The 12,780-nt window shown below is 41.1% G+C and overlaps 1 long non-coding RNA gene across 3 annotated transcripts in view; it reads left to right on the top strand.

The window, feature by feature from the left end:
- LOC142487850 (uncharacterized) overlaps nt 1-12,780 on the top strand; it is a 225,886-nt gene that overhangs the window by 1,582 nt on the left and 211,524 nt on the right. For all 3 annotated transcript variants that reach the window (XR_012799336.1, XR_012799334.1, XR_012799335.1), the window contains one exon: nt 4,527-4,631. This is a non-coding gene — a long non-coding RNA (uncharacterized LOC142487850). The remainder of the gene's footprint in view (nt 1-4,526; nt 4,632-12,780) is intronic.

Here is a 12,780-nt window from a genome sequence, read left to right as displayed (position 1 = left end):
CGATACATTTTGAAATGGTTACACAGTTCTTAAAAGGTTGAATACCACTGCTAATCTTACTCATGGGGTTTCTCTCAACTGTCTCCCTTGACAATCCATTCAAAATGCAGCAGTTAAAAGGATTTTCAATTCTCCTAGATTAGTCCCTCTTTATCTCCTCCAAAATTAATCTCCTGGTTTCCCATTCAATTCCATATGATATGACTTACAAGGTTCTCCTCCTCACCTTCAAGGATATACACTTCTTTGCCCAGTGGCAGATTAAGACCCTCTGGATCCCCTAGGTACCAAGACTTTGCGCTTGGGACTTTTCCTCAAGATGGCACTCCTGCAGCGTCGCAGTGTAATTTGACGTTTGGTCACCATGACAACACGATGCTCCAGGAGACACACATACCTTGGTTGAGGTCCGGGAACTCTACAGCTCCCTCCTCCAATCGGGCGGAAGTTGGATCTCGGCACATCTACGGGGGTGCCCTTAGGTACGTGCATAGTGGGTAATCCGTCTCTGCCTTTGCCCCTACCTATATCTGAGTTTGCATTTCTCTCTATACCCCATACTCGTCTCTTTTCCAAGTGACTGCAGTGTCGGATGTAAAATGTCCTTATTTCTATTTCTTCGATGAACCTAGCACCACAGTACTCAGCATTATGGTCTCATCAGATAAAAATAAACATTTATTTTGAAGATAAATACTCACATACAAAAATAGTACAAAATGGCAGTGACATTCCACATAAATTAGGATATTGTCAAAAAAATGGTTGCATAGTTTTGTTTCTGAGTAGAATCCTTGTACTTGATCTTAATATCATGATATTGAACCTTCTCGTCTTCATCTTGATGTTAACCCTTTCACATCTTTCTTGTGTAATCCCTCTGTCCTCCTGGTATAATACTACTGTCCTCTCTCTAGCTACCCTGCTAAATATTTATCCAGATAATATCCCTTAGCTCTTGCTATCTAATTCTATTACCAGATAAGGTCCTACAGCCAAACTGATGTCATCTAATAAGGAACTGCCCACTCCTCCATACAGAGAATAACCTAATATGATATGTCTTCTGGAAAGATCCAACCTAATGCCATAGCCTCTTCCAGTTGCATCAGCTCTAACCACAGTTTTCTATAGTCACTCAAATGTCACCCAAACATCTACAGAGAACTCAGGACAGCTGCACTACCAATATGCCATCCCAATGTAACTGAATCTACCAGAAAATACCAATTACAATATTATGCGATATAATATGTATGAAAAGAAAGAACCATCGCAAATATACTGTACACTGGATTTCTTACACCGGACTTACGCATAAGCTAACTAAACTATAGTTTAGGGCCTCATAGTATGAGGGGCGTCAAAAATAAAACAAAATATATAATGCATTTAAAGTTGTAAAATCAGATGATAAATAAAGATTAGAACAAGGTAAGAATCAAAAATCCAGCCGCTCCATAATACAAAAAGTAGGCAATCACCAGCAAAAAAGAGGTTAAAAAGGTATACTTTCATGAACTACATAAAAAACAAAACAAAAAAAACCAGACAGTACTAACTACTCTCCCACATGTTTCACGCCTAATGTGGCGCTTTCTCCTTGAAACACGTGGGAGAGTAGTTAGTACTGTCTTTTTTTTTGTTTTTTATGTAGTTCATTAAAGTATACCTTCTTAACCCCTTTTTTGCTGGTGATTGCCTACTTTTTGTATTATGGAGCGGCTGGATTTTTGATTCTTACCTTGTTCTATTGCGTGTATGAGAATCTGCTTCACCACCGGATGCCTGGAGGAGACGCTTTTGGCAGCGTCAGGGCAGCTGCAGCAATAAAGGATGACCAAGGCGGCGTATCATCGTGAGTAAAGGGTTCTCCACACCGGGCATAGCCAGGGTAAGGGGATGTTAGTGACTGCACCTCACAATTGGTTGTCCCCCCCTGTGTCCCCTCCTTGTCACCATTATCTATCTGAACACAGAAAACTGCAGCCCCTTAATCCTTTATTTTCCGGTGTCAACTCCTATTATCACTTTACTAAAGACTTTTTTTCCAACCTCCTTGAGCTTTGACACGGTTTTTTCTTTGATAAATAAAGATTCTCTATAAATATGGAAATGTTCATTCAAATATGACCCTGAGCATCATATGCATCAAAGGGGCAAACTTCGTAGCTTACTATTTGAAGACGTCATCATTGACCTTGCTCTCCAACAATCACAAAAGACAGTGTTTTAATATTAAAATTAATGTGATGTGCAAACACGGCTCATTTTAGCTGCACACTATGTTTTTTGTTTATAACAATGCTAGTATAATGCTCTCATTCATTTCACTGTCATGAATATATTTTCAATGGTCCCTTCAATCAGAATTATTGTATTGTATTGTATGTCTTTATTTATATCGCGCCAAAAGTGTACTCAGCGCTTCACAAAGAATACAGTACAGGGAATTAGGTACTTTCCTGTTATCGGGAGCCATTTCCTGAAAACCGGAGCCTTATTCAAAACAACTTATTTAATTAAAAACGTATTTATTATTTCATTAAAAACAAAGTAACAACTTATTTATTATTGAAAACAAAGCATTTTTGGAGGCCAAAAACCTTTAATTGCTTTCAACAGTGACTCAAAGACGTCCTCGTCTCCCACGTGCTGCCTCCAAATGAATTCGGCCAAATATGACTCTAAATGATGACGTGATGTTCCTCGTGTTGTTTGTTGCGCCACTGTGTATTAGGAGGAGGTGGGGAGGGGCAGTTACTGGGTTAGGGGGCAGTCCTCACTGTGTTTTAGGTTGCAGGGAGGGGCAGTTACTGGTGTTAGGGTGGCAGTTATCTCTGTGTATGAAGAGGTGGGGAGGGGCAGTTATCTCTCTGTATTAGGAGGGAGGGGCAGTTATCTGTATTAGGAGGGTTTGAGGAGGTGGGGACGGGCAGTTTACTGGTTGGAGGGCATTAGGGGGAGTTTAGTGGAGGGGGTGGTAGATTTAATATGGGTACTTTCCTGATAACAGGAATATGGCTCCGGATAACAGGAAATGGCTCTGGATAACAGGAAAGTACCGGGAATTATAATAATACAATAAGTGCAGCAAAATCAGACAATAGGAAAGGAAATCGCTGCCCCCAAAGAGCTTACAATCAAAGTGGTTTGAGGGGAACAAATACAATCTGCTTTCCGCGCTCGGGCTGTCCTGAATCTTCTATGAACGACAGTCACCCCTTGCTGCTACTGTACGTGTGTGGAGCATCGCCCCCAAAACGCTCTTGAGAGAAATTCTTGAAATCTTTTCCCTAAACGTAATTAAACTCCTCAGTGAATGATTGTATCACGAAAATACTGCAGTCCTGCTTTGTCCCTGAGGAAGCTCCTTTGCTGGAGGGAAACGCGCGTTGGACGCGCAATGTTGTCAGTCTCCTACTTGGAGCTGCTTTTATGTAGTGTTCTGTAGTCTCCTGGCTCTATCTATGTAGATCTAAATTGGTTATTTTTACTAACACTCAGTGTGCAAACCTTCCTGCTTTCTACATGACATGTTCATTTGGAGTGTGCTGCACAATGATTCACTGACCAAAATGCTGTGAACAATTGCTTCACTATGCTACGAATCATTTACCCTCCATTATCACACTATCAGTAGCACTTCTATACTTAGTGGATGGTTATACATCCTTAAACTAACATCCCTAAGTGCTCTGTGGTTTATAAGTCCAAGCAGGACTGCAGTATTTTCGTGATACAATCATTCACTGAGTCTGTTAGTCATATTTATATATATACACATGTACCTGGTCTCATAGGTGTCCCAGAGGGGTTTATACCCTGACTATTAGCGTCTTGTGTCCTGCTATCTCGAATACAATTTGCTGTCTGAGATTATTCCAACGCACATTCACTGACACGGACGCTTGTTCTTGATAATTTAATTTATTTTTAATGCACAATACACAACAATTTGGTAACATATGTTTTATGTAAATATATTAAAAGTTAAATTTTAAAATTAAGTAGGAGTGCAGTATAGTGAATTCTTTTAGGAGACACATCCACTTTGTGTTTTCCTTACCCCCCTTTTTCTGATTCACTTTTCAGTTCACAGTTTGCACCCACTCTTTTGATTACCATATATTCACCCATTATTTCGTTTCAATTGGTGTGGTTTTGTGATCACTCCCTAACCCTAGTGTTTTCTCTTACCCTAAAAGACCCTGACCAACAACTAATATACATAAAACAAAATACTTCTGGTCTAAAAATAAAGAGTACCATAAGACAGATAAGCGTTGGAGAAGGGAAACAAATCCTAGACAGGGTGACAATAGAAATCAGGATGGGAATTGGTTGACTCTAGGTCGAAGTGGCAAATATGAAAGTAAGAACCGTAGGAACCCAAGCTACCAAAAGAAAGAAGAGCCAAATAGAGATAGACATCTCTTTTGAGCTACCGGTAGTTAATAGGTACCAGAAATTAAAATGAGGCCAATAGTGACACTGAATATGATGGGGTCATTGTTTTTTTTCAGAAGGTAGACAGCAAATGACACAGGAGACCAAGTTGGGACCTGGACAACCACCCCTCGATACCCACAGTTCAACAAAGGGCAAGGAAAAGGTCTTACTCAGAAGAGGTAAGAGAGGAGGGGGAAAGTCCTCCAACAAAGAGAGGATCTTTGAGAAAGAAGAATTAGTGTCTAATGGTATTTTTAACCTATCGTTCTTGACTATTAACCTCCCCCTTTTTGATGTGTTGAGACAGGGCCTATCTTTTGCCCCAACAAAAGACAGGGGTGCCCAATACTACATCAAATTGACAAAACATATATGGTAATAAGTATAAAGTTTAAATACTTCAATAATCTGTCTTTTGTTGTATACATTTGCCATGCTCAGTAGCACTCATTTTGGCATAAATGTGTATTCATGATGTGGTGGGTGTAGGGGTTTAAGATAGATGGGAATGTGTGTGTGTGTGTGTGTGTGTGCTATCGTTTTCCCCTATAGAAGAGCCTAAGGACTTTGACATTTAAATAGACATGCAGAAATACATCACAAAGCTGACTCTGCATAGACATTTTAATGACCCAAATGATATTACAGAGAGCAGTGCTCTGACTCAATCTGGTGACTGTGTCTCTGATGTAATCACAAACCAGAACACCTTGGATGATTTAGAGGCATTAATGAGGGAAAGTGACCCTGAGTTTGTGAATTATTGCAGTTTTTCACACACAGGGACCTAAGTCGGTGTTCTTTCAAGAGGGCTGTATGTGGAGCTCTTTGGAAAATTGGTTGAACGAGATTTAAAGGATATCTGTAATAGGAGATCTAAGAGGTCATATAATAACCTTAATCCACAGGAGAAAAGGTGTCTCAAGGAATTATAATCTAATCTGGAAGTTGTGATAATAGCAGCTGATAAGGGGGGGTGTAGTCTTGTTGAATACTGCTAATAACTACAAAGAAGCTAATCAGATATTATCAGATGAGGTTTTTTTATAGTCGGTTGGTATTAGATCCAACGTGTACTTATCTTGCACTTCTGAAATGCCACTTGGTAGAGTCCAATATGAGTGGTATCCTCACCAAGGCTGAGTTCGATTTTCTTTTCATTCTGACCCCCACAGTTCCTATATTTTATTACATACCCAAGCTCCATAAATCCCTCAGTCTCCCTCCCGGTCGCCCCATTATCTCAGGCATAAATTCCATCACTTCCAATTTATCCCTTTATGTTGATTATTATTTGCAGCCCCTTGTTGGCTCCCTACCATCCCACCTTACGGACACCACAATAGTGTTACAAGTCCTTAAGGATTTTCAGTGACGTGAGGGATATAGGCTGGCTACGTTGAATGTGCAGGCCTTATATACCAGCATGCCTCATGATAAGGGAGTGATGGCAGTGGAGTATTTTTTTTATGTTAGATCAAACTTTACCCTGGCCTCAAATAGATTTTATTTTACAATCTATTAGGTTTATTTTGAGCCACAATTATTTTATTTTTGATTCTAAGTATTATTTGCAGATTCTTGGGACAGTGATAGGGACCACTTTTGCCCCATCGTTTGCCAACCTTTACATGGGGCGATGGGAGTCCCTTTTTGTTATGGGTATGCCTCCTCCGCAACTCAAACTGTGGAGGAGGTATATTGACGATATTGTGATTGTGTGGGAGGGCAGCGAGGCCACATATCTTGAATTTGTTTCATCACTGAACGATAATGACTTCAATCTTAAATTCAGTGGTGAGAATAATACTTGTACCATCAACTTCCTTTATTTGGAAATTTTTATCGATAATGAGACTATCCACACTAAGACTCATTTTAAGACAACCAATGTTAATTCGTATCTGCATCCTACTAGTTGCCATGATAGCAGATGGATTAAGAATATTCCGATTAATCAATTTCTAAGGCTAAAATGGAATAACACTAAAGAGCAGGATTTTAATGAGCAAGCTGACTTTCTCAAGGATAGATTCCTTCGGAAGGAATACGATGGAGATTTAAAAGGGGCATCTCTAGTTAAAGCTAAGAAGGTGAAATGTCAGTCTCTGTTAAAGTATAGGATACAGCCTGGTAAAAATAAGAAATATGTCAACTCTAATGCACCACATGGGATAGGTGCTCATAGAGGACGAAAGTACAAACATACCAGCATTTATAACTCAATTTAACGGGGCTCACGGTTCAATCAAACGCGTGTTATCTAAGCACTGGAGGGTTCTCCAGCTGGACCCTATATTGGGTTCATTACTAAAATTCAAACCAGAGGTTGTCTTCAGACAAGCACAGAATTTGAAAGGTTTGTTAGCCCCAAGTCAAGTCCCATCATCAAACCAGGCTCATAGAGATATTAGGTCCCATTTGGGGATTGTGGGAAACTATAAATGTGGCAAATGTAAGGCCTGTAAACATGTTATGGTAGGGAAACAGGTTACATCAACAGCCACAAAAAAAAGCTGTGTGTGCTGTGCACGCGCATAGTAAGTGAAACTTCTTTGTGTGTTGTCAGCCACATATAAAGTAACAATAATATTATGACTGTTTAGAGCATAAGTAAATTTGATTGGCGGGGTCATGTTTATTGGCAGCAGTGCAGTGGCAGCAGTACCGGCATCATGGATGTTGAGCGGGTGGGGGAGCTCAGGGGGGGGATAGGCACATCATTCAGGGGCGGTTTTCGGCTCATCACTGGGGTGTGTGTGTTAGTCAGTGCGTGTTTCAGAGTGTGCGTGTTTCAGAGTGTGCGTGCATGTGTCAGAGTGTGCGTGCGTCAGTCAGTGTGCGTCGTCAGAGTGCATGTGTGTGTCAGTCAGTTTGTATGTGTCAGTCAGTGTGTACGTGTGTGTGTGTCAGTCAGTGTGTGTGTGTGTGTGTGTGTCAGTCAGTCAGTGTGTGTGTGTATGTGTGTCAGTCAGTGTGTGTTTGAGTCAGTCAGTGTGTGTGTGTATGTGTGTCAGTCAGTGTGTGTGTGTATCAGTCAGTGTGTGTGTGAGTCAGTCAGTGTGTGTGTGTATGTGTGTCAAAAGGGGGGGGGAAGTTCCTGCTCAGCTGTGAATAATATTTTCCTAGAGAGGTGCTATCAGGGATAATTACATATGTGAGTGAATAGGAGGGGAGAGATCCCTAAATGATGCACTCTGCTCTACTAATATAAACACATAGGTGTTGTAGAAAACTGCTCGCCTATTAAACAGAAGGTCCTAAAACGGTAGGTGCAAAGGAGGTAATATACATATGTTATACAGAGTGAACAAAGAAGTTCAAAGGTACCCCTATATATGCACTCTAAACCAAGTGTATATATGTTTCTTAGGCCACAAGGAAAAATCCCTATACCAGAAACTAAAAACGAAAAGCGACGCAAAATAAAAAAGTTTTAATACATATTTAATTAATAACACTCAAATAGATAAAATATAGATGTTAACTAAACCCCTTGGAGGAGCAAATGGAGTCCAGATGGGGATATAATATTGAAATAGGATATCTCAATAGTGATTAATATCAGAGATTAACCCCATCTGCTCCAGCGTATAAATTCAACATGTGATGCCCATAAAGTTTGACACATTGCCCATGTATGTAATAGAATGATGGCAATACCAGACGTAATAATGCACAATAAGCGAAGTTCTTTGTGGTCAACACATCACGCTGTCGCTCCTCCGGTGACGTCACCCTGAAGAAGCGTGTCACACGCGCGAAACACGTGTCGGGTGTTACTGACGTCACAAGGTGACGTCACCGGAGTAGCGACAGCGTGAACTGTGCCAGATGCTCAAACGGGTCGTATGCCTTCTCTGTTTGTTATAGGGTTCGCCATAACCCGCTCTCTCTCCCTTCCCCTCTCCTACCTTCTGTGTCAGGAGTCCCTTTGCTGGCTTCCTGTCGACAGGCAGCGTTGTGTGTTGCTAGTTCAGCAGCTGCTGGTAATTACTTGTTTGTTACACTGTCTACAGCTTATGTATCCATGTATATACAAGGGAAGGGATACAACAATTAAAAGGGATACCTTTTAAAGAGATGATACTTTGATATTAGCATAGGGCTACGATACCCCATGTATGGAATACAGTGTGGCATTAACTACATAGAAATTGGTGATGTGTTGACCACAAAGAACTTCGCTTATTGTGCATTATTACGTCTGGTATTGCCATCATTCTATTGCCTGGTGCAGGCCACTGAATATACATGGGCAATGTGTCAAACTTTATGGGCATCACATGTTGAATTTATACGCTGGGGCAGATGGGGTTAATCTCTGATATTAATCACTATTGAGATATCCTATTTCAATATTATATCCCCATCTGGACTCCATTTGCTCCTCCAAGGGGTTTAGTTAACATCTACATTTTATCTATTTGAGTGTTATTAATTAAATATGTATTAAAACTTTTTTGTTTTGCGTCGCTTTTCGTTTTTAGTTTCTGGTATAGGGATTTTTCCTTGTGGCCTAAGAAACATATATACGCTTGGTTTAGAGTGCATATATATGGGTACCTTTGAACTTCTTTGTTCACTCTGTATAACTACTAATATAAAACAATACATTTTTATTAAAGTATAGGTAAACACTAGAACTAATTAAAACCTAACAGGATGCGCTTAGGGAAACCAAAATATGGGTTTCACTGTTCACTGTTGTCAAATGGCATGGATATATTCCAGAAAGCCAGATATGCAGACGTTAGTACACAATATATGATGTCATGGAGGTTGAGATATAATAGAGGGTGACCCTGCCTGATGTAATAATGGGAGTACTATTGTGCTTAGTGATATCCTGTATTTGAAGTATTTTGTTTCACTGCATCAATGGTGACTCCAGTATGGGGCTTGCTAAGGCGCAATAAATGACAGCCTAGCCAGACTTCATAAGTTAGCAGTGATGTCCCCACAATGGAGGACAGCAGTGTTGTATAGCGTAAGACCTACTTACAGACCCATTTGGTGTATGAAACAGCCTTGATCGCTCACTTCTGCTGATTAGCTTAAAAGTATACAGACACCCTAAATCCACCTCTCACTAGCTAGTGGGATCCACCTTGGTGGCCCACATCATAGTTTAAATTAGTCAAATTCGCTGTACCACGGCAGACAAGGACTGAACACCTATGTGTTTGTCGCGCAACAGACGTCACTGTGACGTCATCCCGACGCGCGTTTCATTCCTAGGGGACGGAACTTCTTCCGAAGAGGAATGCCACTTTTCTGGGTCTCATGGGATTGCCAGAAACGTAGCTTGACCTCTACCGTCCTCATAGAGTTTCCAAAACTACAGCTTGTATTCAGATAGAACAGGTTCTCACTGCAAGCGGCCCTCAAGCTAAGTACCTCCCTAGCGTAGAGGGGATAAAGTTTTGAAGTATATGGTATGACTCAAGTTTTCTGTCAAGTGAAATAAATGTATGTCGATAGATGTGGAGCATAATAGACAGATGTAAAAAAAAGCACTTTTTTTGTTTTATAAAAGTTCCTGGCGTCCTGCAAAGGCCTGAGAGACTGAGCACTTCCAATGTGTATAGTTAATCTGATGTGACCTCCTATAGAGCCAAGTAAGTAGGGTTATACTAAAAACTAGTGTAAGAAAAATATTATATAAATGGTTCAAAAAGAAAGAAAAAGAAGGCGATAGAAAAAGGGTGTTAAGATTTATACTTCCAGAACCATATGTTAAAACCCTCTAAAAAGTGTTATTCCAAAATAATATGTATAAAAAAATGTGTGTAGCAGAGTACCCCTCCTTACCTCCGGTGAGGGGGAACTGCTGAAGTGCCGCCAGAGCTCCCTGCAGATCGGGAGTGGGGGTGGCCATATTGAGTTTTGCGCATGCACAGAACGATGAGGCACGCATGTGCAGTGGCAGAAGTGCGATGGCTATCTTAGGAGGCTCCCCATAGAATATTGCGGGACTACAAGTCCCAGGATCCTCCTGCCTTTTGTCTCTAAACTCGTTCAATGTCTTGTATTCTCTCGCTTGCTCCACTTTCTCAACACCTATTCTCTCCTAGACCCTCTACAATCTGGCTTCCACACTGCTCACTCCACTGAAACAGCCCTCACTAAAATAACGAATGACATCCATGCTGCCTAAGACAGAGGTCATTACACTCTGCTCATATTACTTCACCTCTCCGCAGCATTTGACACAGTGGACCACACTCTCCTGCTTCACATTCGCCATACTCTTGGTATTCGTACACAGCTCTATCCTGGAACTCCTCTTACCTCTCCCATCGTACTTTCAGTGTCTCTTCTGCTAACACCTCCTCCTCTATCGATTTCTCTGTGGGGGTACCCCATGGCTCTGTCCTTGGACCTCTTCTCTTTTCTCTGTACACACTTTCTCTAGGTGACCTAATCACATCTCTTGGGTTTAAATATCACCTCTATGCTGATCACACACAAATTTACTTTTCAACCCCTGACCTCACTCCTGCTGTACAGACCAAAGTTTCTGAATGTCTCTCTGCGATATAATCCTGAATGGCCCTCCGACCAACTTAAATTTAATATGGCAAAAACAGAGCTCCTCATACTTCCTCCCAAACTTGGCCCTACTACCTCCTTCCACATTACTGTTGGAAGTACTATCATTCACCCAGTAGCCCATGCACACTGCCTAGGGGTCACATTCGACTCCTCTCTCACATTCTCCTCTCACATTCAAAACGTATTCCTCCGAAATATTACAAAGATACACCCTTTCCTCTTTTGCTCGATTGCTAAAACTCTTGACTCTGGGCCTCATTCTCACCCGTCTCGATTACTGTAACCTCCTGCTGTCCGGCCTTCCTGCCTCTCACCTGTCTCCCGTACAATCTATCCTAAACGCTGCTGCAAGAATCACTCTACTTTTTCCAAAATCTGTCTCAGCGTCTCCCCTCATGAAATCCCTCTCCTGGCTTCCTATCAAATCCCGCATCTCGCACTCAATCCTCCTTCTCACTTTTAAAGCTTTACACTTCTGCCCCTTCTTACATCTCAGACCTAATTTCTCGCCATGCACCATCCCGACTCTTGCTTTCTGCTCAAGGATGCCTTTTCTCTACCTACTTTGTATCTAAAGCCCTCTCCCGCCTTAAACCTTTCTCACTGACTGCCCCACCCTCTGGAATGCCCTTCCTTTCAATACCCGACTAGCAACCTCTCTATCCACCTTTAAGACCCACCTTAAGAAACACTTGCTTAAAGAAGCATAGGAGTAGCACAGTGGCTAATAATGTACACATGATACATAAAGCTTGGCTCCCTGCAGATACACTTACCAGAATGCCCTCCTACTGTCTGTATGTTTTCCTACCTACCAATTAGATTGTAAGCTCTTTGGAGCAGGGACTCCTCTTCCGAAATGTTACTTTTATGTCTGAAGCACTTATTCCCCTGATATGTTTTTTGTATTATTTGTTATTTACAGTCATATGAAAAAGAAAGTACACCCTCTTTGAATTCCATGGTTTTACATATCAGGACATAATAACAATCATCTGTTCCTTAGCAGGTCTTAAAATTAGTTAAATACAACCTCAGATTAACAACAACACATGACATATTACACTGTGTCATGATTTATTTAACAAAAATAAATCCAAAATGGAGAAGCCATGTGTGAAAAACGTACAAAAAAGTACACCTTATGATTCAATAGCTTGAAGTAATCGTTTTCTGTATGACTTTATCAGTCTCTCACATCGTTGTGGAGGAATTTTGGCCCACTCTTCTTTACAACGTTGCTTCAGTTTATTGAGGTTTGCGGGCATTTGTTTATGCACAGTTCTCTTAAGGTCCCGCCACAGCATTTCAATCAGGTTGAGGTTTGGACTTTGACTGGGCCATTGCAACACCTTGATTCTTTTCTTTTTCAGCCATTCTGTTTTAGATTTGCTGGTGTGCTTGGGATCATTGTCCTATTGTATGACCCAATTTCTGCCCAGCTTAAGCTGTCAGACAGATGGCCTCACATTTGACTCTAGAACACTTTGGTATACAGAGGAGTTCATGGTCGACTCAATGACTGCAAGGTGCTCAGGTCCTGTGGCTGCAAAACAAGCCCAAATCATCACCCCATTCATCACCGTGCTTGACAGTTGGTATGAGGTGTTTGTGCTGATATGCTGTGTTTGGTTTTCGTCAAAAGTGGCACTGTGCATTATGGCAAAACATCTCCACTTTGGTTTCGTCTGTCCAAAGGACATTATTCCAGAAGTATTGTGGTTTGTTCAGATGTAACTTTGCAAACCTAAGCTGTGCTGCCATGTTCTT

This window comes from Ascaphus truei, chromosome 1 (genome assembly GCF_040206685.1).
Source record: "Ascaphus truei isolate aAscTru1 chromosome 1, aAscTru1.hap1, whole genome shotgun sequence".
NCBI classification, from domain to species: domain Eukaryota; kingdom Metazoa; phylum Chordata; class Amphibia; order Anura; family Ascaphidae; genus Ascaphus; species Ascaphus truei.
Note: the sequence above shows the minus strand (reverse complement) of the source record. Positions and strands in the feature narration are given on the sequence as shown.